Source organism: Canis lupus, chromosome 1 (assembly GCF_011100685.1).
Source record: "Canis lupus familiaris isolate Mischka breed German Shepherd chromosome 1, alternate assembly UU_Cfam_GSD_1.0, whole genome shotgun sequence".
Taxonomy (NCBI): domain Eukaryota; kingdom Metazoa; phylum Chordata; class Mammalia; order Carnivora; family Canidae; genus Canis; species Canis lupus.
Window position 1 is genome coordinate 58737545 of NC_049222.1, and position 27652 is coordinate 58765196.

At 38.8% G+C, this 27652-nt stretch overlaps 1 protein-coding gene and 1 long non-coding RNA gene across 3 annotated transcripts in view; both read left to right on the forward strand.

The window, feature by feature from the left end:
- Window positions 1-25244, forward strand: part of LOC111096073 — a 109013-nt gene extending 83769 nt beyond the window's left edge. Inside the window, exon 3 of one of the 2 annotated variants that reach the window (XR_005353819.1) lies at window positions 24909-25244. This is a non-coding gene — a long non-coding RNA (uncharacterized LOC111096073). The remainder of the gene's footprint in view (window positions 1-24908) is intronic. The other variant, XR_005353820.1, reaches the window with a different exon arrangement.
- The window catches only part of SLC35F1 (solute carrier family 35 member F1), a 387573-nt gene that overhangs the window by 168865 nt on the left and 191056 nt on the right, over window positions 1-27652 (forward strand). The window lies entirely within an intron of this gene.

Sequence of the window (27652 nt, forward strand, 5' to 3'; positions counted from 1 at the left end):
TTTGGAGGATGAGGAAAAGAGAAAGAGATAATAGATGATGGGATGAGACAAGTTTTTGCTCTAAGCAGCTGGGTGAATTAATGTTAGCTGGATGAATGTAGTGAGTGTTAAGTGAAATGAAGAGTAGGTTTGGTGAAGGTGGAGGAGGGGTCTAGAATTTAGATTTGGACTTGTTAATGTGAGATGTCTATTGGACATCTAAGGGGCAGTATATAGTGGGTTGTTCAGATTCACTGAATGAGTTACCACGATAGTAAAATAAGCACAGGCGTAGGACCAAATCCTAAAACCTTTCAACATTTAGTGAGAACACAAGAAGAACAAGGTAGGAGAAAGCCAGGATAATGTGAAGGCTGGAAAAGAATACTAAGAGGAAAAATAAGAAGAGGACTGGTAATTGACCATGATATTTGACAAGACAGAGGTCATGGCTGTACTTAACAATAGCAGTTTCAGGAGAGAGCGTGGAAAAGAGCCACAAAAGTCTGAAGTAGATGCAGGGTGGATAGACAAGTCTTTGAAATCTTCCTGTAGAGGAGTTGAAGGAAATCAGGTCATAGCACGGAGGGGATGACCCTCTTTCACACTTCTGTTTTCCAGGTGGCAGTTATAGCATGATTTTATGCTGTTGAGAATGATCAAGAGAAAAAATAGAGATGCAAAAAAAGAGAGCAGGGATATTATCAAGAACAAAATCCTATAGTAACTAAGAGAAGTTGGTGTCCATGGAAGGCTGGATATTGATCACAACAGGGAATGGTGTTCCAGTGACATATTAGGGAAGACAGAGTGTATATAGGATCATATAAACTAGGTTTGTAAAATATGCAATAAGTAGATGATGTATATCTTTTCATTTTATTCATTTTATTCAGTGAAATATTAAGCAGATTATCAGCTGAGAGTGAGGAAGGCAAAGGAAATGGTGTTGAAAGTTTAAGGAAAGAGAGAAGGCAAATTTTCCAGGGAAATAGGGTCAGAATACTGGGTAGTACTTAATGCTCTCAAGAGGTCTGTGGTCATTAATCTGAGTTTATGCTCTTCTTCTCAGTAAGGGTCAGCATTGAATATCTCAGTGAAAAGAGTAAAGGACAGGAGGGCGCAGAGAGGTAGAGGTTAGCTGTATAACCTTGAGCACTTTATTACATTTCCAGAGCCTCATGTTCTTTATGTGTAAAATGGAGATGCTAGTTCCTACCCAAAGGGAGAACTGTGCATATCAAATTAGACAACACATTGGATGAGTTTTTTGCTTCAAAAAACTTGCTTTTAGTCTTCTTTAGCCAGTTTATCACTGGGTGAAGAGCTGTGGAGATCAGTGACCAGTATGTTCTGTGCAGGTTGTGGATGTTGCCTTCAGTGAGCCCTGAAATGTTATCATATGTGGGAAAGGAACCTCAGGGGGAGTCTCTGACCAAACTGGGCATAACTATCAGGGCACTCTGGGGCTCAAGATGAAGTGGAGCTGCTAAATGGCTAAGATGGTGTGCAGATGGAGTTGCAGTTAGAAAGAAGGAACCAAGAGGGAAAAGAGAAAGGGAGTAGCAAGGCCGGAGTGGTGGGATGTGGTTGTGGGCCAGAGGAAGGTCATGCACATATTTCAGTGTTTCCTTTTAGGATTGAGATGGCTCTTTTTAGTCTTAGCCTCATTATTACCAATTGAGTACCAAACCCTAGACCTGTATCTCCAATTTACATATTTTACTCTGACAAAGAAGTATTGTGAGAATTTGGGCCTCGGGAGAAGCATGGTCTTGAGTGGCTCCGTACTCTCTTAGAAGTAGGGAAAAAGAAGGAAGTAAATCAATAAAAGATTGGAATATTGCTGCTGAGTCCTGCTCCTCTGAACTTTCTCTGTCCCAGTCTCAACCTTTTCTTTCCTTTAATCAAGCAAGTTGCAGATTCAGGACTTAGCTTGCATTTGGCAAATGTTGAAGAAATAAAAATAATGAAATACTAAGATATGTGAGGAATATGGTCACAGATATTTTTAGGTAAGCCTTGGTGAAACTTGGCCTAAAAAATGTGCACCCTATGGCTGAATCCACATGGTTCCTTTAGTTAAGGCATAGCAGAAGGCAGTGAATGTGAGTTGTAAAGAATAAAACCTCTAGTGAAACAAATCTTTGTAGACATACTGCCTCTTTTAACTACCTCAGATCTTTTTTGGAAAAGGCTAGGCTATAAATAAATAATCAGTTCTCTGACTTTCCAAAGTGATTGGGCATTCAGTTTTGACTAGCTACATACTGAGCAGCCCCTGGTCACTTGGGCGTTGTAAAATCTCCTTTAAATGCACAATAGGTGTGCCTTCATTATTTTTCAAAATCCTAAGGGTTGACTGTTGGGGATCACACTTCATCTCTTGTTCTCATTCTACGACTTTCCTACTGAGAAACTTTCAATGAGCTAAGGAAGATACACCACTCTCCTTCCCTCTTTGCATGTTTGTTCATTCAATGTCTAACTGTAGACATGAGGTAACACTACTGGAAAATGCAGAACCATGAAAGGAAACATATTCTATTATTCATGGTATCCCTCTCTCCTACTACAAATCTGCTCTTTTTTCACAATGCCTTGGCTCAAGTGGAATTCTCCTTTTACTTTTATTCCACACGCAGTATTGATCCTGAATGTTACCAGTTTTGCCTCCTTAGCGTCTGGAGGATCTATTCCCTCTTCTTCATCTTGTCTACCTCAGTTTAGGATCTCAGAAATCTCTCACTCTCAGCTATTACTGGCCTCTTTCCCTTTCTTTAATCTTCTTTTGGCGTTTTCTCATTGCAGCCCAGAGGATCTTTCCCAAAGTCAAAACTATGACCCCTCTCTTAAAAATGCACATAGCTGCTTCCAGGTACCTCCAGATAAGGCCACACTCTGAAGATAACTCACACCATCTCCCTCATGGACCCCTGCATCCCTTTTTGGCTTCATACCTTTCCACCTTTCTTTTGTTCTATGCCCAGGCCACACTCTGGTTCTATACCACTATGTCACTGAAGGAAGGAAGGAAAGCCTGCTTCTGAGGGGAAGAGAAGGAGGTCCTAGGCGAAGAGGATTTGCCTCTTCCTTTTATTTTTTATTTTTTTTTATTAATTAATTAATTTATTTATGATAGTCACAGAGAGAGAGAGAGAGGCAGAGACACAGGCAGAGGGAGAAACAGGCTCCATGCACCGGGAGCCCGATGTAGGATTTGATCCCGGGTCTCCAGGATCACGCCCTGGGCCAAAGGCAGGCACCAAACCGCTGTGCCACCCAGGGATCCCTGCCTCTTCCTTTTAAACAACTTCAGCCCCATTTCGAATTTCTTGAGCCAGAGCATTAAAGACCTTGTTTTTCTTCTCTTGTGGGAGGTTTCTAGTCACTTAGGTCTTGGGGGGTGTACATTTATCTCTGTCTCTTTTCTTGTTGGACCCAGAGGGCAATGGAAGCCATTTTGGTCTAAATGTCAGCTGTCACAACGGGATGTTTGAGTGCACAGCCAGAGCTGACTCTGACAGACTGATATTTTTCTGTGAAGATTGCTTTATACGGGAGAGTGTATTCAAATCACAGATCTCATTTAGAGAATTATTTTGCTGCCAACACCAGCCGCAACAGCTGATAATGCCACAGTGCTCATTCTTCGTACCAATAAAACAAAGTACACTAATCTATTAAAAACAGCATTGAGCTTAAATCTGTAATAATCATCCAAGACAATTACCAGTTACCTGGTAATTATTATAGAATGAAGTTTTCAGTCTTGCTAAGTGAGTAGGTATGGTTTAGGTATTCCTTAACCATCTCATATCTATTTCTAAATAGATTTATTTCCAAGTATCATGTGTCTCTTTTCTAAAAATAAGACAACTATGTCTATATATCTCCTGTGTGCTGGGCTCTAACACAATGTGAATAGAAAATTAACACTGATGCCAGTACTCTTAAATAATAACAAGAGTACTTTGGTTCATTCCAATAAATGTTTGAATGTCTATTATGTGCCAGCACAGTTCTAGGTGCTGGGAATACAACAAACAAATCAAAAATCTCCATGTTCATGAGCTTTATGTTATTACTTCAGAATTATGCTATTACTTACTTCACAATTGTATAAGACGTCGATTACAAAGCATTTTCATATTCATGCCTACCTTTGATCCTCATAATAACCTTTTGAGATAGATAAGTCTATTATCCTCCTCCTGAATTAAGAAAACCTAAGTTCAGAATGTCTTGATGACTTCAACAAGAGCATATAATCACTAAGTCATAAAGCTAGGATCAGAATCAAAGTCATCTGAGGCTAGTACTAGTGTGATTTTTCAGTTTCATCTTTCCCATGACATTCCAATTCCTTGAGCCAGTAAGCCCTGTGCATTGTACACTGGGATTGAAGATAGCTAAAGTACCCCACTGCAAGGAGAACCACTGTTTTTCTCTTAGCTTCCCTTTCTTTATACCTCTGATGACTTTTTACTTCTTTGTCTGACTCCTGTTTTGTGTCTTCCTCTACATTCTTCTCTGTATCCAGATAGCATTCTCCACTGGCTTTCAGCTCAAGGTTGGTTTTCCTCATTGCCTCTATTCTCTCCAATATATTCCTTATTGGATGACTAATGTATTCAATAATACACCCTTGAATAAAATGACTAGAGATAAAATTTTACTTGTACTAATCAAGTCAAAGGGTATTATTGATGTAGAGAAATAAGACTGTGTTTATTCTTATATTTTATTCATAACACATATGAAGAGTAGAAGGGAAAGATTCCTTGTCTGTATTCAGTGTGACCCTTCATGGTTCCCTCCATTTTCTCACCACTGGGTTTGGCTTCTTCTATAGGGTTCCTGCCTCATGCAGCCTCTAAGTCTGTCTGTGGATGTTGAGTGATGGCTTGAAATGGACCATGAATCAAGGGAGAAAACAGCATCAGGAAATGTACCTCTGGTAGGGAAGTTGGACAGAGGAAAGTTCAGAGGGAAGTATGTTCATGGTGTGAGGGACAGAACTGTGTACCGTAGAGTTTAGAGAAGATTTCAGCAGATTGGTGGTGAGGGTGGCAGTGCCACAAAGACAAAGATTTTCTGATCTGAGGGCAACTCCACATATTATGACAAAATCATTTAGAAAAGGGACTCTCAAACTTGAGCATCAGAATCGCTGGGAAATATTGTTAAAATAGGTGGTTGGAGGGGCACCTGGGTGAATCCATCAGTTAAGTATCCAACTTTTAGTTTTGGCTTAGGTCATGATCTCAGGGTTGTGAGATCAAGCCCCACACTGGGCTCTGGTATTGGAATCTGCTTGGGATTCTCTCCCTCTTCCTCTTCCTTGCTCTCTGCCTCTCCCCCTACTTGCTCTCTCTCTCTCTCTCTCTCTCTCTCATTCAAATAAATAAATAAAATCTTTAAAAAAATAGATTGTTGGATTTCACCCCTAGAGTTTCTGATTCAGTAGGTCTGATACTGCTAGTTGGGGACCTTTGCTTTGAGAAGTACTGATTTAGATGCTATACATGTCAAATAGGGAGTGTATATAATAACCAAGGAGAGTACATGCACTTCCTTCTCTCTCTCCCCTTACTTCCCAACAGAATCCCTTTACTTAGTGGTTATAGATGACCCTTGGAGCCTGAAATGCTCAGTCATGCAGTTTCTCATTTAGATAGAACTGGCTGCCAAGGGGCTGACAGGAGTGACCCCCAAGGCTGAAAATAACCCAGTGTCCATGGGCACATCCAAGGTCAGCCATGAATTAAGACTGCTAGTGTCATCTGTACCTGCACATTCCCACCCTGTTACAGCTTGCATTGGAAAAAGATACTCTGTGAGTGGCTATGGTTCACAGTCACACATGAGTGGATTAGAGAGGAATTCACACATATTCCTCTAGCAAGCAATAAAATAGCTTTTGGTTAAATGGTTAGAATCTATAATTTGATACCTTAGTAAATAAAAGACAAAATACATTGGTATTACTTGCTTCTTGGTTAATGTTAATAGGAAAAAAATAATGTATTCGTTTGCATATAAAAAGTAACATTTATGAGCACTTATGAGAATTATACATGTATAACATATTTATCCTCACAACAACCCAGTGTGGTAGGTATTGCTATTATTATGCTCTCTCTCTCTTTTTTTTTTTTTTTAAGTAAATGAAGAAACTGAAGCACAGAGAGCTTTAATAACTTGCCCAAAGTCATTCACACTGTAAGTAAAGGCAGAATTTGGACCAAAGCTGTCATATGTCAAAATCTGGACTTGCTTTTAACTTATATCAGACAATTTTGTGTTTATCACCTGAGCACGGGCCTTTCATACACCTTAACAAAATGGTTTCTAAGTTTTAAACCAAGTAGATCACTGAGAAAGCTACTTAGAGTTAGCCAAACTCAAGGTCAGGGGCACAGCCCTCCATAAGACTACTCTAACTTCAGATACCAGCCAGGACCAGTTAAGGAGTCTCCAGAGCCCCCGTCACTTCAGACTAGCTGACTAGTCTGGGAGTCTTTATGAAATCCCTTAGTTTCAATAATTCAGTAGAATGATTCACAGAACTCAAGAAAATACTCCACTTAACAATTAGTTTTATTATAACAAAAGCATACAGATTAGAACCAGCTGAAAGAAGAGGCAATGAGGGAGAAGTCTAGGAGGGTTTCAGATGTAAAGCTTTCATCATCTTCAGGGATGTGCAATCCTCTCCATATCAAAATAGAAAATTCTCAAGAGTTTTGCCCAACCAGGCCAGTTCACTCAAACTTTGGTGTCCAGAGTTTTCATTGGTGTTTCTTTATTTGGGTATGATGGATCAAATCATTGGCCAGATGATTAGATTCAATCTCTAGTCCTCCTCCCTTCCCTGGAGGTAGGGCTAATATCATGTTACTCAAATCCTCAACCCTCTCTAATCTCCTACTTGGTCTTTCTGATGTGGCCACCACCCTGTCTGAGCCACCTCATTAGCATAAAATATCAGGTGTGGTCCAGGGACCCACCATGAATAACAAAGACACTCCATTCACTCTGGAAATTTCAAGGGTTTAGAGGTTACCTCCCAGGAACTGGGGACAAAGGCCTGCTAAATTCTTTATTACACAAAAGCACAGCAGAGGGTGTTAGAATAAGGATGCCTGCTCAGAAGTGAATTTTATGACATCTTTTAGGTCAGCGCCACTATTTCTGTGCCAGGCTGACTTTGCAGTGTCACAGAAAGGGAAATAATTCTATACTGGAATTTCTTCAAATCCTCAAGCACTAAATCAGGAAAGGTGACACTGGAGAGAGCCTCTAAATTAGGAGAAAGCTAGAGAGCTCTAAGTGGTGGAGGCTGCTGGTGAGCACAACACAGCAATTTGCAATGAACTCACTGGCAGACAAACCAAACACAAACTCCATAGCAAGGGAGTGAGTATCTGCTGTGCGAATTGAAGGCCACAGGACTGCAGTTGAGAAGCTTTTATGTACCCAACATGTAAATTACAGTGCTTGTGAATTGGGGTTGGTTCACATGTAAATGAGAAAATGCTTGAGTTAACCAAGTCTGCCTTTGAAAAGAATGGATATCTAGGAACTAAAGACTGTACTGAAGAACTTACAAATAATAGAGAGGGAGAGAGCTGTTGTAATTCCAAGGGACTTCTAGAATGAAAAATAATGAGGGGCGGCTGGGGGAGGGGAGAGCAAAACATCAGAAGAAGCAATCTTCCATAAAATCTGCTTGTATGTCATTAATGTGTGTCTCTCCAAATAAGAGCAAGCAAATGAGAAAATAGCAAGGAGGTATAAAGGCTGGGATGAGCTCTGAAGGAAGCATGTTATGCATGGATGGAGACCTTTATTTTAAAGGGCTGGCTGTTCTTAAAAAAAAAAAAAAAAAGGAACATTGCACACTTGTGTTTACAATTCACTCAAAACATGGGATATGTTTATTATGTTTGAGTCCTCTTTTCTCTGAAATTGAAGCCCCTCAAATCTGAATGAAATCAGGATTTGCAGTAGGAAGGAGAAGGTGAAGGAATGCTTAATTTTGCTTGCCCATATGCATCTGAGTATCTTGGAGGTCTGTCGGATTGATTGGGTTTGCTCTTGCTGGCATACACCCTTTACTTTTCACTCACTACCTGGAAGTCTGAGAGGAAGGGGATTTTATGATCACTCTGACAGCTTTTAAACTGCTACGCTCCTCCCTTTAGGTCCAGTGCTACTGTTGAGGAGGAAGAATTTATACTGCCCTTCAAGGTCCTTCTAGCTGGACTAAGAATCAAATTGACATGAGACAGATTAACAGGAGAAAATCAAATTTAATTTTGTAGGTACAGGGAATTCACACAGACATGGAAATTCCAAAGACAGCTAGGCAAAATGAAATATATCAAAATCTGGACTTCCTTTTAACTTATATCAGACAATTTTGTGTTTATCACCTGAGCACGGGCTCAGTATGATACGTATCATACTGAACTAAGGAGAACAGGTTAGTTGGTCTGGGGCTTCAAGAGAAAGGAATGAAACTCACAGGATATGAAAAAGTAAACTTTGGCACACAAATGTTTGCTGGCCACACAGAAACAATAGGACATAGAGGGCTTTGATCAAACAGGCCTTGCTAGGCTCCTCCCTGTCTCCCATACTTAGTCCACAGTATAATGTAGTTGTCTATGGTGAGAGCCCTCTTCCTGGAGTAGGTTCTTTATCTAAGTTATTTTGTCAGGCAGTTGAGGGGGAGGTAAAGAGTTTTTCTTGAATCTGCTGGGTTTTGATTGCTTTTTAACTCAAAATACTCTTCATGCCAAAGTGGCCCATCTTGGGGTGGCCTGCCCTTGGCCCCTACACTGCTGGTTTAAGCAACATAAACTGGTCCACAATAACAATTTATACACACACACACACACACACACACACACACACAAATATATAAATTTTTATTTATTTATTTGAGAAAGGATTTAGGAGATGGACAAGCAGACTTTGCACTGAGTGTGGAGCCCTATACAGGGCTCCATTTCATGACTCTGAGATCATGACCTGAGCTAAAGTCAAGAGTTAGATGCCTAACTAAATGAGCTACCTGGACACCTTGGCACGATAACAATTTAAAGAAAGGGCTTTTTCCTTTTTTTTTTTTTTTTTTTTTTTTTAAGAATAAAAAAAAAAAAAAGGAATGGGTTGATATTCAGATGCAACAACAGCTTTGTTTAGAAGGCGACAGTTCTGGGTGATGAAGAATTCAAGATGTCCATGGATGCTGAGTGACACTTTTATATCATGGCACAGCACACAGCAGTCTTTGCTGTGAAATCAGTTGCTTCAGATGTAGAGAAAGCAGCCACTGCTGTGCCTCAAGAGCTCATCCTCCTGTTCTCTTTGAATTCTCCTTTTGAAAATCTGTCCCCATCAGCCAGATGCAAATCCAGTGTTTGGCAGGAAGGACAATATTTCCCTAGGGGGCAAGGGTCTTAATCCAGAAGGAAAGCTGTAAAGGAAGCTCTTATTTAACACAATGAGGTAGCAACAGGAATGGAAAGAAAATGGACTTTTGTATCTGCCCAGACCTACGCTTGTACTTAATACTTTCGCTTTGTACTTAGGAGTCTGGGACAAGTGTTTGTTGTTTTTGTTGTTGTTTACTTTTCTGAACCTTCATTTACCCAGTTGTAAAATTGGGGTGATCACTAGATCTATTAAGGTTGTTTTGGATTAAATAAGTGAACATACCTGTGGTTCCTGAAACCCAGTACAGGCTCCTCCCAAGAATATGTTGACTATCAAGTAAATATATTTCTAGTGCAAAATTGAAGCATGCAAATAATTTTCACTGACTTTAAGAGTTGTTGACTGTCTTGGAAAAACACTCCGTATTTTCCTTTACTCACATACTACTACCACACTTCTGGTATCCAATGGAATGGTTTTCCACACATCAAGAAATTCTGTGATACCAACTGGGTGTCCTGCAATTCGGCTCAGTGCTGACACTACCTGGATTTAGCATCAGATGTCGTAAGTTAAGAGCTCAGTTCCACAACACCATCTCCACATTAGATGCCAGATTGTCACCTACACGTCTTGCTTACCTGCCATAAATCGGGGTTCCCACAATCCGCTTCTTAGGTTCAATTACTTGCTATAATGGCTCACAGGACTCAAGAAAACACTAATGTTTACAGGTTTATGATAAAAAGATACCATAGAAAGCTACAGATGAACATACAGAAAGAAGTATGGAGTAAGATAGAGGGGAAGGGGCTCACAGATTCCATGCTTTTCTGAGTGCATCGTCCTCCCAGCACCTCCATATGCTTTAGCAACCCTAAAGCTCTCCAAACTCTATTTTTGGGGGGTTTTATGGAAGTTTCAGTACATAAGCATGACTGGTCAAACTGTTGGCAACTAGTGATCGATCAACTTCCAGAGCCTCTCCCTTTCTCAGGTGTTGAGGAAGTGGGGAGAGGGTGACACTGAAAGTTAGCCTTCTAAACCCATGGTTGGCTCCCTTAAGTACCCTCCTTTATCCACAGGGCCTCTTCAGTAGTCATTCATTAATAGTGCACCCAGGTATGGTTGAAGGGGACTAGTCATACATAACAACAACAAAAAAAATACTCATTTTATCTTTATTGCTCTGGAGCTATTTCAGGAGCTGGGAACAAAAGCTGACCCTGTAGCTCTTGTCACTTAGAAAATTACAAAGGTTTTAGGTATTACAAAAGTTTTAGGAGTATATACTGGAACCATGGATGAAGACCAGATCTATTTCTTATTATAAATCACACTATTCTAATGCCTAATTTATCTTATGACCTGTCAAATTAGTGACCTGCTGCTTTCGGGAGCATAAGGTCCAGCTGAGTACACTCGTTTATTACTGTTCATTTATTATTACTAGTGCCATTTGGCTGTCCTGCCTTGACACCTGCCTCAATGGAAGGCCAGTTCTGTCAGGGTGGGGAGTGGGTGGCTGTGCCCGCCCAAGCCACTGCCCCATCGCCTGTGCCCAGCCTTGGAAGCCCGAGGGAGCACATTCCATCTACTTGTTGAACCTGCTGTTCCAGAAATGGCGGGGGGGAGGGGGGGGGCACCACATGGTGCTGAATGAACCCAAACGTGTGTTTGCTCATCTGTGAAAATGCCAGCCGTCTTTGCAAGGGTTGGCAGCTTGTCTGGAGCTGTAAGTGGCCACCTCTCTACCGTTTCCTGTCTCTTTGTGGGAGAGAGTGGACCTTTGAAGGTACAGGTCATAGCCCAATGGGTATGCACTTGCTTTGTTTAGGAGTGCAACTTGTCCAAACTCAGAGGATTGTTTCGGCAGCCTTGAAATGGTTTGGATTTAACATTTCCATTTGCCATGATTCAATTCTGCCAGCAGTTATTTTTAATCAGTAATGCCACATAAAAAAAAAAAAAAGCCTCAGATTACTATGTTTTATCAGCAGATGCCTCCTTTTAAACTTACACTGAAAAAGTAAACATACTGAAATCTTGCATGTTATGTCACAGAGCTGGGGATGGAGCATTTAAATAGCATGTGTACCAGTTCAGAGTCATGTTAGGTTTTTCTCCTTCCTTCCTTCCTTCCTTCCTTCCTTCCTTCCTTCCTTCCTTCCTTCCTTCCTTCCTTTCTCATGTGGGAGCTGGTTAAGCTAAGGTGGTAACAAGTCTTTTCCTTTCCAAATTCAGATTAATAGAAGAAAGACTTCACATTTCTTTAAGTTCTACACAACATAAGAGCTTTTGGAAGGAAATGAAAAAACAGTTAAATCAGTATTTTATACTAAGTTTGATGAAAATTGGACTGTTAGGGAGGAATATGCTAGGGCAAAGAGTATGAGGTAAGCAGAGTAAATCAGAGGAAATTTGGTGAGACCTCTTTGTTTGGATTCTTCCCAGAGCCCCTTTGTCTTCAGAGATATGGCTGCTCCTTTTCTCTGGGTGTAAGGAGGGTACCTCTCACTTAATTTTTTTTTTCTTGTTTCAGTGGATCAGGGGAGGGGGAGATCAGAGTGACCTTCCTGCTTCTGCTGTTTTCTCAAACTCCTTCAGCTTAAAATATTGAGTATGTCAAGGTGCCATAATCTGGGATATCCTGAACCTCATCACTTCCTTCCTTCCTTTTTTTTTTTTTTTTTATACTTTTAAAGTATTTGAATACTCCAGTGATAGGTTTAGAAATTAAAGTGTGTTTAGCTTCGTTCAATGGCTGTCTGGCTTTGCACTCTAGAATATGATTGACCAGAGATAAATTTACTATTTATTGGCTATAAGGCCCTGGGCAAACTGTTGAACCTCCTTAAGTCTTAGTTACAGCGTCCATGAAATGTAAATAATAATGTTGGGGTCATAGGATTCTTGTGAGCTTTAGATAATCCGTGAAACACAGTGCTACATAAATGTTAGTTACTTTTCTTGATTTACTTGTGGAGAAGTTTGTACAGTTTAGTAATAGTATTTGTGATGGTTGTGATTCATTTCTCAGATTCAGCCACTATGGAAGTTGTATCATAACCAAAAAGTATAAAGGGAGACATAATGTAACCCCTAGTAGTATTTTTTAAATAAATAACTGAAAGTAAGAAGAATATAATTTATAAAAACTCTTCAGTATAGCTACTGAAGGCAGGAGCTTCAAAGCTTTGAACCAATGTCACCCAGCTCCTAGTGATCTTTAGTTACTATTTGGCCTAGTGCCCTTTCAAGTTAAAAGGATCCTTCAGGCTGTTCCTTCTCTGTCTAGAGCCTACAGAGTAACTCCTCCCCTCCAAGTCCAGACCTCCTAGTCTCTACCATAGCCATGATGTTCTAAGTATTTTTGTCCTAGACATGGACCTCCTTGCTCCTCCTCCTCTTGATTCCTTCTGTTGTGTCCCTCAGGTCCTTTCTTATCTTTCTTTCCATAGCTTATTCTCAAAGCCTTCCTATATTCCACTTGGCTTTCTCCTCAGGACACTACTTTTCTTATAGTCTTCTCAAAGAGTAGCTGAGTATTATTTCACATCTGTGGCACCTCAGGGTGACACCATAGATCTGTTCCTTTGTTGGTTTCACTGCATCCAACTATAACCCAACCCTTCTTTTGTGGACATGCCATTAATGAATACTGCCCCTTTCCCATCTTCTGGCTATTGTCTCCTCCATAGCCTTGCTCATTCATTAATGATTTTGGTAATCTGTTCAGTCTCCATCCTCATCTCAGTGTCCACATGAGTGACCCATTCAGCATCCTGGACCTCAGTTCCTTCGCCCGTTTATCTCCTCTTCTTTGACTCTTCTATACTCCTGTGTTTGCCCCCTGGAACTTGTCATCACCATTTCCAAAGTAAATAATTTAATTGTTTTACATTCTATGTGAAACCTTCTCTTTTCTACTTTCTTGCTCCATCACTCGCACTATAACCGTTCTTTGGCCTTCTTTCTTCTTCATTAGTCCCTCTAATTCATTGTCCAAGCATCTTATAACAGCATCTTTATCTTATCTTAGAGTCCAATACCCCTAATTTCCTTCCTTCTCATATTTTCATCACACCCATCAGATAAAACTCTAGAGGAACACAACCTTATGCTTAATATGTGCCTATTTCTGACCAGTGGAGTACTGATAAAGAAAAATCATACTAACCTTGAAGATATACTCAACACTACCTGACTACCCTCTTACTTTTTTCTATTCAGCTCACTCTCTGAAACTATAATCTCACATCCCCGTCATCTATCTATCTCTGCTTCCTTGTACTTCACAGACAAAATAATAGCCCATCAGAATATCAGGACTGCAACTAAGTGTTGATAGTACTAATGTTATTAAGCCTGAAAACCTGTAATTTAATACCCATTCTCTCCCTCCCTCTCCCTGTACAATAGAAGAGCAGACTATCCTAAAACTAAGAATGACCCCTGTATACAAGGTTTGTATACTATCTCTCTGCTTTCTCTAGAACCTTAAACTATCAGCTTTCCTTCCTCTCTCATTACAGACAATGCTTTCTTTCAACAGAACCTCATAAATTGCTTGATTCCTCTCTCTACACTAAGCCAAAGGTCTCATTCTCCTAATGACACTACCATCCACCCAGTTGCTCATGACAAAGTCCTCAGACATCCTTGTATCTTTTCTTTCACAGCCATACAATCTGTCAGTGAATCCTGTTGGCTGTACATCAAGTGTGATCACTCCTCACCATTTCACTGCTATATCTCTCTTACATGTACTATATACTAGTAGTTATCTAACTGGTTTTACTTTGTTGTTGTTGTTTGATCTCCTATAATCCATCTCCACACAACAGAAAGGCTAATTGTTTTAAAGTATGAATAAAATCATTCCACTCACCACTCTGTTGAAAACTCTATAATACATTCCTATTGTGATTAGAATAAAATTCAAAGTCCTTTTTATGGCTGTTGGGCTATTCCCAACTCTTAGATTTTATTTTCTACCACTTCCCCTCATTTATTACATTCACTGGCTATCATTTAGCCCTATAGACACATCCAAGTTATGTGTCCCTACCTTAGCGATCCCTCTGCTTTGTATGCTCTTGCCTCATATTGTTTCATGACTATATTTTCTCATCATTTCAGACTCTACTGAAATGTCACCTCCCCACAGAGGCCTTTCATAACTACTCTGTATAAATAACACCACACCCCTCAGCATCACTTTGTACCATCTTCTTCACAGCATTTATCACCAACTAATACTAATGTTATTTGCTTGTTGTTTATTGGTTTTCCACAAATAGATGGCAAGCTTAGTAAGGATGGGAATCTAGCCTGTCTTCTTTGTTAGTCTTCTATAATGCTTTGAACAATTCTGGTATACTCAAGAAATGTTTGTTAAATGAGAGAATGGATGGACCAAAAACATTAGATTTTTCCTATTAATATTTAAAGTTGCTTAAGTGGGATCCCTGGGTGGCGCAGCGGTTTAGCGCCTGCTTTGGCCCAGGGCGCGATCCTGGAGACCTGGGATCGAATCCCACATCGGGCTCCCGGTGCATGGAGCCTGCTTCTCCCTCTGCCTATGTCTCTGCCTCTCTCTCTCTCTCTCTCTCTCTCTCTGATGACTATCATAAATAAATAAATTAATTAATTAAAAAAAAATTTAAAGTTGCTTAAGTTTGTGCCTTCTCAAAGGAAAACAAACAAGCAAGCAAAAAACTTCACTGCCTGCTTTCTAATAATTCCCTCCATTACTGCTCTATTCTCTGTTCCTTGTTCTAAATCCTGCATTTTCAACTTCCAAACCCTTTCCTCCCATTGTCATATGGCTGAATATATACTCAGTACTGCCTAGGGAGAGAATTGGAAAGCATGTATAAATATTTTTTTCCTTAACTATTTGTCCCTCAAGTGGAATCCTTTATCAGGAAAGTTTTTTCATTATCCAAGAAAGTTAGAAAAATGAACACATAGCCTGTCAATGTTGGATTCTGTCTTTTTCCTTGGGGCAACATTTTAGAAGGATCCTAGTTCTAAGAAGAATGGAATAGAGACCAAACCAATTTTTCTTCATATAAAATTTTCAAAATAATATTGGGCACTTTTTGACTCACAGAGACATGTAGACATACACATATATGCATGGGCAAAGTGTGTGTGTGTGTTTCTGTATGTGATGTGTGTGTGTGTGATCAGAATTGTCAGTTTTGGTCAATGGAGATAGTAATATGGATGGTGTGGGGATCAGGGAAAAATTATAGATATTTTCAGAGTCCAACAAATCTCTAAGCATTCCCTCAAATTACAGCAAATTCTACCCTGCCTAAAGTTTTATCAGTAGAAGGTCTTCATATGCCCCCAGTTCTCACACTGTTCTGGCACAGTGAGAGCTTCAGATCTTACCCTGAGGGCTGTGATGGGTTAAAATGCTTTCTGAATCATTCGAGAAAGAATGAGCAGTGTAAAATTTTAGTGTACAATCTACATAATTATTTGGAGATTGATAGCCTGTGTTTGGTGTACATTGTATGCAGCTCAGATATTTGATTCATTAAAAAATGCTGCTGCTGCCAAGTAGCAAAGAATTCATTGTTTTGCCAGGCCAGTCCAATATCCCTCTGTAGTTTGATATTTAACTGTACCAGTGTACTGGTTCCATAGTTCTTCTATAATTAAAGTATGATTATCAGGACTTGTTTGTCACAATCATCCTGCTAATGCCAGTGCCTAAGCTACTTCTTGGTAAATTGCTTTAAGAATCTGAAGGAGTCACTGTGGACTTTTTAAACGATGATTTATCACTATCTGAGGCCTTGGGTCAGTCTGCCTGTATATCTGTAGTCTCCTGTGGTGAGAGAAGTCAGAAAACTCTTTAAGAAGTGGAGGACCCTCCAAAATGCTAAAAGTGCTAGGAGGTCCTTGTTTGCAGATACTTTTTTGTTTATTTATAGATACTTTTTAGTGTACATGTGTAAAAATATCTTTGATATCTGATTAAAAGAAAGAAAATTACTTGAAGTTTTTTTTTCTCAAGAATAGTCTTTTCCTAAAATATCTTGTCTGTTCCTGCACTGTTATTACTAGAGCATGGGTTGAGGAATTGTTTTGGAGCCCATTTATACTGTGTTTTTCCCATGCTGAAAATGATCAGTCAACTACTATCCATTAAATTCTTTTTCTTAGGGATCCCTGGGTGGCGCAGCGGTTTGGCGCCTGCCTTTGGCTCAGGGCGCGATCCTGGAGACCCGGGATCGAATCCCACGTCAGGCTCCCGGTGCATGGAGCCTGCTTCTCTCTCTGCCTGTGTCTCTGCCTCTCTCTCTCTCTCTCTGTGACTATCGTAAATAAATAAATTAAAAAAAAAATGTTTAAAAAAAAATTCTTTTTCTTATCAAGCTATAGATGGAGAAATGAGTTTAGCTTCTTATGTTTCAGTGACATTTTATGGGTATATTGTTTTCTCGCACTGGAAAAATTAAACTTCTTGTAAGATTAAATTGCAATACTTATTGCTTTTCTTTGTTTTGAATCATTCTAAAGTCCTCTATGACTATCCTTCTTTGAAGTCGTTCCTGCTGGATAAATTATAACAGTTTCAAGTCAAAGAAACTTAGAAAACATAGTAAAAGTTAATGAAGAAGAGTATCAAAGGAGCAGATTAATTTAAAATGCAACTTCACATGTAGGAACAACTTCCTCATTACTGGGAATCATAGTAGAGGGAAGATGAGATTCAGATAAGAAACAGTAAGGCAAAGCTTTATGATAATATCTCAATGTTTGAAGTAAATGGATTTAAGGAATTCATCTACTTATAATAGAAATGGATGATACAAACGTATATGGAGCATATGAAAAAACGTAGATGTCCAAAGGTTTGTAATGGTGCCAGGTCACTGACCATAGTCATGGAAGCTGGGAGTGGAAAGACTACAGAATACTAGCTCTCAAAATCCCAAAGGCATTGACTGGTACCTCTGTGGGGTTTTCCTTGTGTTTATTCTTTCCAATGCCAGAGGTACAATAGCCTTCTGTTTGAGGCTCATACATCAACTTTCCCCTCAGTACCTAAAAAAGAAAGTGCCATAATCTGAGTAAACAATGCTCAGGATTAAGCCCTCAGTTGGATATGAAGCCTTTATTAGAGTTTCAACACCTAGCAATTAGAATGTAAGAACTTTGGAGAACATATAAATCTTTACTGGTTGGGGGCAGGTGAGAAGTTGTGGTAGAAAGAGGGGTTATTCTGAGTTAACTTGTCTTACAGTAAGAATTAATCATGTAAATTAGAAAGACCTGTAATACATTAGCAAACAGAACACCAGCAACCCACACATAGGTGATAATTCACCAAATATTTATTGAATGAATGAAGACAATAATTGTAAGGGATAAAAAACTAAACTTCTGTTGAGATGTAAGAATTAAGTTTTTCTTAGTCCATATGAGGAAGTGAACTGATTGTCAGGATGTCCTAAGGGAAATGCACAAAAATCAGAGAGGAATCTGTGAGGAACACTGAGAAACTAGTAGATCTGTGCTTTCACTTCCTGACAGGAGAACCCAGAAACCATGCTAAACATACTAAAATCTGGGCCGCTTTTAAAAACCTATGGGAAAGGAGATTTCACAACCTGGCTTAGTGATCCAATCCAGGCCATTAATAACCTTCAGAAAACTTTTCTTTATACCTAACATTACCCTTATCTTTAGTCTTTCATTCAACATATAATTATTAAGGGCCTTCTCTCTGTGGGGAACTATGTTAGCCACTGGGGATATACTAGAGAACACACCAATAGGGCTCCTATATAATAACAGAGGATTAAAGCCAAAAGAGCTGCACATCTCAAACCTTCTTTATGGAATTTCTAGAGACACCCAAAGACAATAGAGGAGATAAAAGTAAGGACATTGGAGGAAATTTTAGCCTCTGACACTATAGCAAGGGCCAACGGTAAACACATCTAACTCCTAGCCAGATAAACATCTAAATCTAAAGTCTCTCTACTTCAGATATTTTTTTTCTGTTACATCATGTCTAGCTTTCAACAAAAAATTTTCAGGATGTGAAAAACTAAACAGCAACAACAAAACACCATATGCAGAAAGAAAGTAAGCATTATGACCAGATTTAAACAAGGCAGAGATTTGGGAATTAACAGACTGGGAATTTTAAATAACTATGATTCACATGCTAAGGACTGTAATGGAAAAAGTGGACAATATGTAAGAATAAGTTGGTAATATAAGCAGAGAAATGGAAACTCTAAGGAGGGATTGAAAGGAAGTACTAGAAAGCAAAAGCCCCAGAATATACATGAAGAATACCTTCAGTGGATTCATTAGTGGTCTGGAAATGACCAGGAAGAAAATCTGTGAGCTTGAAGATACATCAATAGAAACTTCCAAAACTGAAATGCAAAGAGATTTAAAAAAGAGTGAAAAAGATGGAACAGAATATCCAAGAAATGTAGAGTAATTGTAAGAGGTGTAACATACATGTAATGTGAATACTGGAAGGAAAAGAAAAGGCACAAAATAAATCCTTGAAATAATAATGGCTGATAATTTTCCAAAATTAATGGCAGACACTAAACCACAGATCAAGTAAGTTTGGAGATTTGAGAACACCAAGCAGAAAAAAATACAAAAAAAAAAAGAAAGAAAGGAAGGAAGGAAGGAAGGAAGAAAGAAAGAAAGAAAGAAAGAAAGAAAGAAAGAAAGAAAGAAAGAAAGAAAGGAAGAAAGGAAGAAAGAAAGGAATCTACACCTAGGCATATCATATTCAAACTACAGAAAAACAAAGACAGAGAGAAAATCTGGAGAGAAGCCAGAAGAGAAGGGGGAGACACCTTATCTATAAAGGAGCAAATATAAGATTCACATTAGACTTCTTTTCAGAAACTATGACTGCAAGAAGAAAGGGGAGGGAGATGTTAAAAGTGTTGAAAGAAAAAATAAACCCCGGGATACTAGAATTTATATCCAGTGAAATTATCCTTCAACAGTGAAGGATTAATAAAAACTTTATCAAGCAAAACCTGAGGGAATTGGAATGCCTGGGTGGCTCAGCAGTTGAGCATCTGCTGGCTCAGGGTGATCCCAGTCCAGGGATTGATTCCAACATCAGGCTCCCTGTGAGGAGCCTGCTTCTCCCTCTTTCCTTGTCTTTGCCTCTATCTCTGTGTCTCTCATGAATAGATAAATAAAATCTTTAAAAACAAAAACAAAAAAATACCTGAGGGAATTTGTTGCCGGTAGACTTGCCATATATGAAATGTTAAATGGAGTTCTACAGAGACACAGAAAATAATATAGGTCAGAAACTTGGATCCACATAAAGGAAGAGCACTAGGGAAGGAATACATGAAAGCAAAGTAGCATATTTTATTTTTCTCGCTCTTAATTTATCTAACAGATAACAGTTTGTTCAAAATAATAACCATATATTTGGCGATTAGAGGTTATGAATTAGTGAAATGAATAACAGCAATGTTGTAAGGTAGAAGAGGAAGGAATTGGGAATACTCTGTTATAAGGTACCTGTATGGCCAAGAAGCAGGACAGTGTTATTAGACAGTGAACTTGGATTAGTCATAAATGTATATTGCAAACTACAGAGAAACCAAAAAGTGTTTTAAAAAAATGTAATCGATATGCTAAGACAAAAGAAAAAATAGAATCATATAAAAAGCTCAATTAGATCCAGAGAACGCAAAAAAAAAAAAAAAAAGTGGAAGACAAAAAAGGAAGCAAAGAACAAAGGCAACAAATAGAAACAGTTACAAATATGATTGATATTAATCCAGCTATATCAATGATCACTTTAAATGTGAATGTTATAAATACAGCAATTAAAAGAAGAGACTTTTAGAATGAATAGGAAAATAAGACCCAAATATACAATCTACAAGAAACCTGTTTTAAATTAAAAGACACGGGGCCACCTGGGTGGCTCAGTGGTTGAGCATCTGCCTTTGGCTCAGGTCATGATCCGGGGTCCGGAGATCGAGTCCCACATTGGGCTCCCTGTAGGGAGCCTGCTTCTCCCTCTGTCTATGTCTCTGAATCTTTCTCTGTGTCTTTCATGAATAGTGCTCTGTCCCTTCTCTATAAAGTATTATTCCATTCAGTATTTGACTGTGTCATGTTTTCCATGGTGATTCCATTGCATCTTTGTATTGGAATCACCATGGAAAACATGACGCAAATACTGAATGGAATAGTACTTTATAGAGAAGGGACAGAGCAAGATCCTCTTCAGTAGTGGATATCAGCCCACTGTGGCCAGTGCATCTTTCCCTGTGGCCAACAGAGGGCAGTTGACCTACATACTCTCTTTTAGTTTCACAATGAAAGAAACCCTATCCTCTCCTTGTGGAGGACAGGTGTAACAATATGATGCCATGTGATGCACATGCTTTATCAGTGACAAGAGTGACCATTGAGCCTGAAATAAGTAAAGATATTCCCATACAAGGTGATAAACCAAGCACAGGCTGTGTGGACTCCTTATGTCTTGGTAAGAAAGTGTTCCAGGCCCAAGGCCCATTGTTTGTTTTAAGATTTTATTTATTTATTCATGAGAATAAATATTCAGAGAGAGGCAGAGACCCAGGCAGAGAAAGAACTAAGCTCCCCGAAGGGAGCCCGATGTGGGACTCAATCCTGGGACCATGGGATTACACCCTGAGCTGAAGGCAGATGCTCAACCACTGAGACACCCAGGCATTCTTAAGGCCCATTCTTATGTGGGCCAGTGGAGGTTGAAAGACTGGACCCAGGAGACTGCCTTTCCCATGAGATAATTAACTATGTTTCTCACTCTCCTTCCCAAATCCTTCATATTTTAGAGCCCAGAATTATAAATTAGTTGTCCAATACCATTTTATAACGCTGTACAATTTTCCTTATTTAAAAAGCATATTGTCTCTCTTCTATGCTATAGCTCTTAAGATACTATAGTGTCAGTGTCATCTGTTAAATGATGTGTCAGCAGTGTTCAGTGACTTGTATACTTGTCTTTACTCAGCATAGTCTAATACATAATGCTACAAACAATGAAGCAAAAATACTTTTAAGTATTAGCTAACTTAAACCAAGCCTTTCTATCTGTAGTATATCATTTAGTCATCATAAGAGATAGGTACTGGTTTTATTTCCAGTTGTACCAATGGGGAAACCAAGCTTCAGAGAGGAACCGTAAAACTCAGTCAAGGTTGTTAAGTGGCAAAGATGGGGCTTGAACTTGGCAATGTTGAACCCTAGAGCCCAAATACTTAACCACTACCGTTTTACTTCTTTCCTTATAAACACTATTTTATCAAGATAATGTTTCCATTTACTTCATGCATTTAGTCCATGTTCTTGGAATAGTTTAGCCCCCAAGCGAATTATTGTTTTCTCTACCCTGGTTTCTTATCTCTCACATTGACTGTAGTTGTGTTCTTTAGCTTCACCCCAAAGATGTTTGGTCTCCTCAGTTTCTTCCAATGTTTCAAGTTCTCATTCCTTCCACTATACCAATCAGTTGAAGTCTTTTTCTTATAGCCTTTTACTGTGATTCAGTCTCACATGATTTAGGTTTGGAAAGGGTAATCTTGTTATTTTGAATTGGAATCATGAACAAATAGGGGAAGAGAGTTTAACATATCCATTGCCTTCATTAAATGTAAGCAAACCTCTACATTTTTTAAAAGTAGAGTAGCTTAAAAGACACATAATCTGCTGCACTTAATAACCATGCAAATCTAATACAGAGTATATGTAGAAGCCACTTGGCACAGAAGGCGTTTGTTTTAGATATTTCTAATTTGATATCCAGACTGCTGTTCCCAAACAGTTGCACTGAGTTATTGGTTGACTTTTAAGTCACTGTTCTGTTTTAGGAACTCTCCCAGTTCTTGCCTCAGATAATACTGAGCATCAATCAACTGATTTTACTACCAGCACACCTCTGAATTGATATGATAGGAACTAATAGTATTTACAGTGTGCTACTTTTTCTGGCAGGTGCTTTGCTGATGTCTTCTAATCAAGCAATGGATTATAACTGGAAGTGCATTTCTATATAATTGCAGCACACTGTGGGTGCCATTATAAGAAATTACATTTTTAACCACAAAAGAGTAAAATGACTGTTTAGAGAAGCAGCATCTAGGATATCATTGCTTTTGTGAAATAGAATTACAGTGTATGTGCAATTAAAGAAGCTAGCCTTGACCTTCAGCGTCTCCATCAAGGTTATTATCTGTTGTGTTCAGAGACACAGCTTTGTTTCAAACCTTGTAGCTGTTCCAGCTGAGTCTGTCAGGTGCAACTGTGTCCATAATTCCACATTGATGTGCTTGTCACAGCGACCCAGGAAGAATGATTCATGTTTGGTGTGTCAAAGCTAGCCATCAACTATCAGCAGAGACAGGAGATAAAGAGAAGATTTGTAGAGGTGAAGAGGGTCCTAAAGCTGCTAGAAAGGAGGAAGGTGCACTGACCAGATAGCGGGTGTGTACTGAGCACTTGTTGGTTGACAAAAGGAAGTAGAAGAAAACCAACAGTACCAACCAAGAGAAAAGATGAGGTGATAAGAGAAAGCAAGGATGAAGTGTTTTTGTTGATTATACCATATTCTCTTCTATTTCTTCTAGAATAAAAATACTTGTATTCATAGTATTTTACAGTTCATACAACATGTAACATTAGTTGTTTCTTTGAGGCTTCACCAGCAGAATTTTAAAGTGGGTGGTACATTTTACAGACACTGAAACTGGCCAGCAGGACGTGCTCTTGGCACCACACCAGGTGTTGCTTTTCTTCAAAGTGGTCATTGTGTATGATTGCTGAGACCAATCATGCAGTTTGATTTTACCTCTGAAATTTTTTTCTCACACTTTACCCCACTACAACATAACTCTGCTAAGCTTAGTATAAGTCTTTTAGATAAGAAGAAATAAATGAGCAAAGAATTGGTTGACAAAATGACAGCAAGCCAACTTCTACCCAGGTAGAAAATGAATATGGATTTCCTACACCCAGTAAATATCTGGCTAAGGTTAATAAAACTGTTAATATTAAAAATATTAGAAAGTTAGTAAACTGTTTCTTATTCAGGTCTGTAAAAAGAAAACATGAAACATCAATTTATCTCTAATAGTTTTGTTTTGTTTTGTTTTGTTTTGTTTTTTGGAGAGCTAATGTTGAATGGCTAGAAGTAAACATGAAAATTTCCCCTTCCTCCTTGAGATAATCCAGATATGCAGCTGAGAGACAGATGTGGTGCCTTGATAAAGGAACACTTGGGAAACACAATATTTCAAACTGTCCCTTTTTGTATTGTCCTCAAGTACTCTTTATACCCCAAGGCTCTCTCTGCCACCATACTGAAATGTGGAATGGGTGAGAGGCATGCACATCTTCTGTGAAGTGGAAGAGAGGACATGACTAAACAGAGGAGAAAGGACTGTGACATGACCATCAACTATCGATTCTCAGGCAGATCCAGTTAGGAAAGCATATATAGGGAAAGCTGCTGGTCTTCAGTTGATGTCTTCAAACTGGCCTTGCTTACAAACATTTATAGAGTTTCTGTGGGTACACATAGCCCAGTTTGATGACCATTGAATTATAAAATGAATACAGGAGTGGTCAACATTTTACAACTTTGCAGTAAGTAATAATCTTGAAAGTATTTCTAGGAATAAAATCCATTTTCTGGGGGAATTAAAGATGTACTGCTTAAATATACTGCCTATAACTATATTATATTATATATTATATTAAGTAGTGCTTTAATATCTATCTCATATTAAATGAAAAAGATAAATATATTATTATATTAATCCTTTCTAAATTGTTACTTTAATATAAATTATGGCTCTGAAGACTTTCTTTTTTTAAAAGAGAGAGCATGAGCCAGGGGAAGGGGCAGAGGGAGAATCTCAAGCAGACCCCACACACAGCATGGGCCTCTATCTCTAGACCCCAAGATCATTACCTGAATCTAAATCAAGAGTTGACGCTCAACCAACTGAGCCACCCAGGCGCCCTGCTCTGAAGACTATTTTAAAAACAAAAAGAGACTCCTAACTCTGGGAAACAAACTAGGGGTGGTGGAAGAGGAGGAGGGCGGGGGGTGGGGGTGAATGGGTGACGGGCACTGAGGGGGGCACTTGATGGGATGAGCACTGGGCGTTATTCTGTATGTTGGCAAATTGAACACCAATAAAAAATAAATTTATTATTAAAAAAAAGAGAAAAGAGAAATTTCAAGATGTGTCAAACAGTACAACAAAAAATGCAATAAAAAGATTGAAGAAAGTGGAGGTCAAAAACCTGTGATGGTTTATATATTATAAAGGAACAGTGACTTAGGATAGTTAATTCATTTACATTCCTGTGGTTTTTCACAGAACAGTTTTCCTTATTGGGCTTGTGGTAGCTCTCAGTTTTGTTTTGTTTTGTTTTGTTTTCCCTCTCAGGTCACCTCTGATTGTATTTACTGAGTCCCTGCTTTATGCTTGTTAATACTGCTGGGTGCAGACCACATGGTGGGGAACATGACCATCTTGTGAGAAGCTCACTGCTCTGTCTCCCGCTCTGTCCCCTACATCAGGCTCTACACACAGAAGAGCCAGAGTTCAAAAGAAGAGAGGATGGTTTGGTAATAGAAGACCTCGTTCACATCCCAGTATCACCATAGGAGCCTTGTAACCAAGTCTTTCATTGTACCTAAGCCTCAGTTTCCTAATCTTAAATTAGGAGATAATGATGCTCTGCAGAATTGTTGCAGCAATTAAATAAAACCGTGTCTATAAAAAGCCTTCATAAAATGCCATCAAATGTTGGTTGCTGTTGACATTATTTCCATTCTTCTTTATAAGACATCTTGGTAAAGCTGTCTTGCTTTACCACATCACTAAACCTTTCTAGTTTCACTGAGTCTTCAGAGTTTACTATGTTAATGCCGCTTTTTTCTACTGCTGGAATTCTCTCTTCTTTGATTGTTAGCTGAGAATGTACTAAACCTTACTCTTAACCCTGGAGCACCTACTGTCTGCCCTTTTTGTATCTGAGCTGCCAGGGGAGACATAAAACATGTGAGTAACCCATCTAAGATGTTTAATTTTATGTTGACACTTACATGTGCTCAAAGATCCTCTCATTCATCCACTCTCCACTGTATGTTTCTCTATACCTTTTCTCCTCTCTTCCTCCTTTTCAAAAGACCTTGCCTCCTACTTTACTGAAAAAGTAGAAATCATTTAGTGACTTTACTTTATGTACAGGAACCTACACTGTATCTTCTCATTTCCTTTCTCTCTGTCACTTCAGTGCTCACTTTTCAACTTGCTTCTTTCCTGTTATCTTTGAAACCCATGTTCTTAAAAGGGAGGTGCTCCTTAGACCCTGCTGAGACCTTATGAAATGCACCACTATTTTCTTATTTTCTTCCTCCTCTTTGTGGCCAACTTCTCGAACTGGCTCAAGGAAGCAGTCTTTGATCACTAGCTCAGTCCCTGTGCAATCTAGCTTTTTAACCCATAACTTTGGTGAAACTGCAGATAAGAAGGTCATTAATGGTTTAATTGAGTAATAGAATCTCAGCGTCAAGTGAGACCTAGAGGTCACACTGTCTCACCTCATACCTGATGCTGGGATAACATCTATAACATTTGCACAAATGTTTATTCAACCTCTGCTTTATTATCTGTAGCGAGGGGAGCTCACTATTTCACAAGGCAGCCCATTCGAATTTCAAACAGTCGTAGATTTGAGGTTTATTTTTGTGTATATACAAGCGGTATAACTTCCAAAAATGACCCCAGTTCTGCTATCTGAGGCCTCATGTAGGTCTCACTCTTCTTTTTTTACTGGAAAGAGATGGTCATTCTCAGACCTGCCGCAGGTGAGAGGTTAGTAATTTACACCTTGCTGTACCAACAGCCCTATTTGCATATACTTGATTCTAATCAAGTTATCAATGCAAACATTTTCAAAACAGAGTCTTGTTAGGAAGTTTTACTATATTTTCCAAAGTCAAGGGAATATTCATTTTTGTGTTTACTTTCCTGGTGGTACTATAGTTATTGCTTATGACATAGAACAATACATGGACATTTGCAGCAACTGCATTCTGAAAACAAAAGTAGAAAGAAAGGGAATGGCTTGTTTTGTGGGAGCAGTCATGGAATGAGAAGGCTTCTGAGATTATCAGCGTTGATTTTCTAGGTAGCAAGGGTCAATAATTTGGAGTAAGTTTTATCACTTTATCACAAACAGGAATCCAGAAAAAAATTTTCATTGACTTTTTTTCACAGATGTTAAGTATACAGTTTGATAAATTTTGGTAACTATATATAATTGTGCAACTATCACCAAACTAAAGATACAGAGTATTTCTATCACCCTAAAGATTCCTCATGCCCTTTGAAGAAAATCCCCTCCTCAAATTCCCCAAGCTGAAGCAACCATTGACTGCCTTCTGTCAGTATGGTTTTGTCTTATCTAGAATTTTCTATAAATGTAGTCACACAGTGCATTCTGCTTTGTGTTTGGCTTCTTTCACAAGGTGTAACGTTTAAGATTCATCCATGTTATTGCATGTATTCATATCTCATAATTTTTTATTGCTGAATATTGTTCTGTGGTATAGATATAGCACAATTTATTTATTCGCCAATAGAGAGAGCTTAAAGTTGCTTCCAGTTTCTTGCTGTTATGAATAATGCTGCTCCAAACATTCGCATATACATTTTTGTGCAACATGTTTTCATTTCCTATTGGATAAATATCTAGCAATGCAAATTGCTGATTCACTCAGGAAATGTATGTTTATGACATTTTCCAAACTGGCTATACCATTTTGAATTTCCATCAGCAGCATATTAGAATTCCAGTTGCTCTGAATCCTCATCAACACTTGGTGTCATCAGTCATTTTAACTTTAGCCATTCTAATGGAGTTGTGGTGGTATTTCATTATGGTTTTAATTTGCATTTCTCTGAGGACTAGTGCAGTACAGCGTCTTTTCATATGCTTCTTAACCATTCACGTATCTTGATTGGTTAATGTATCTTGACGAGGAGTCTCCTCAAATTTTTTTGTTCACTTTTAAATTGTGTTGTCCTCAAAACAGATTTTTGAAAGAATCCAGGAGGCTTTGAGTTCTCATGAATGCCTTCTTATGTGAAGGAAGTAACAAATCTGGTAGGTAAACAGAGCG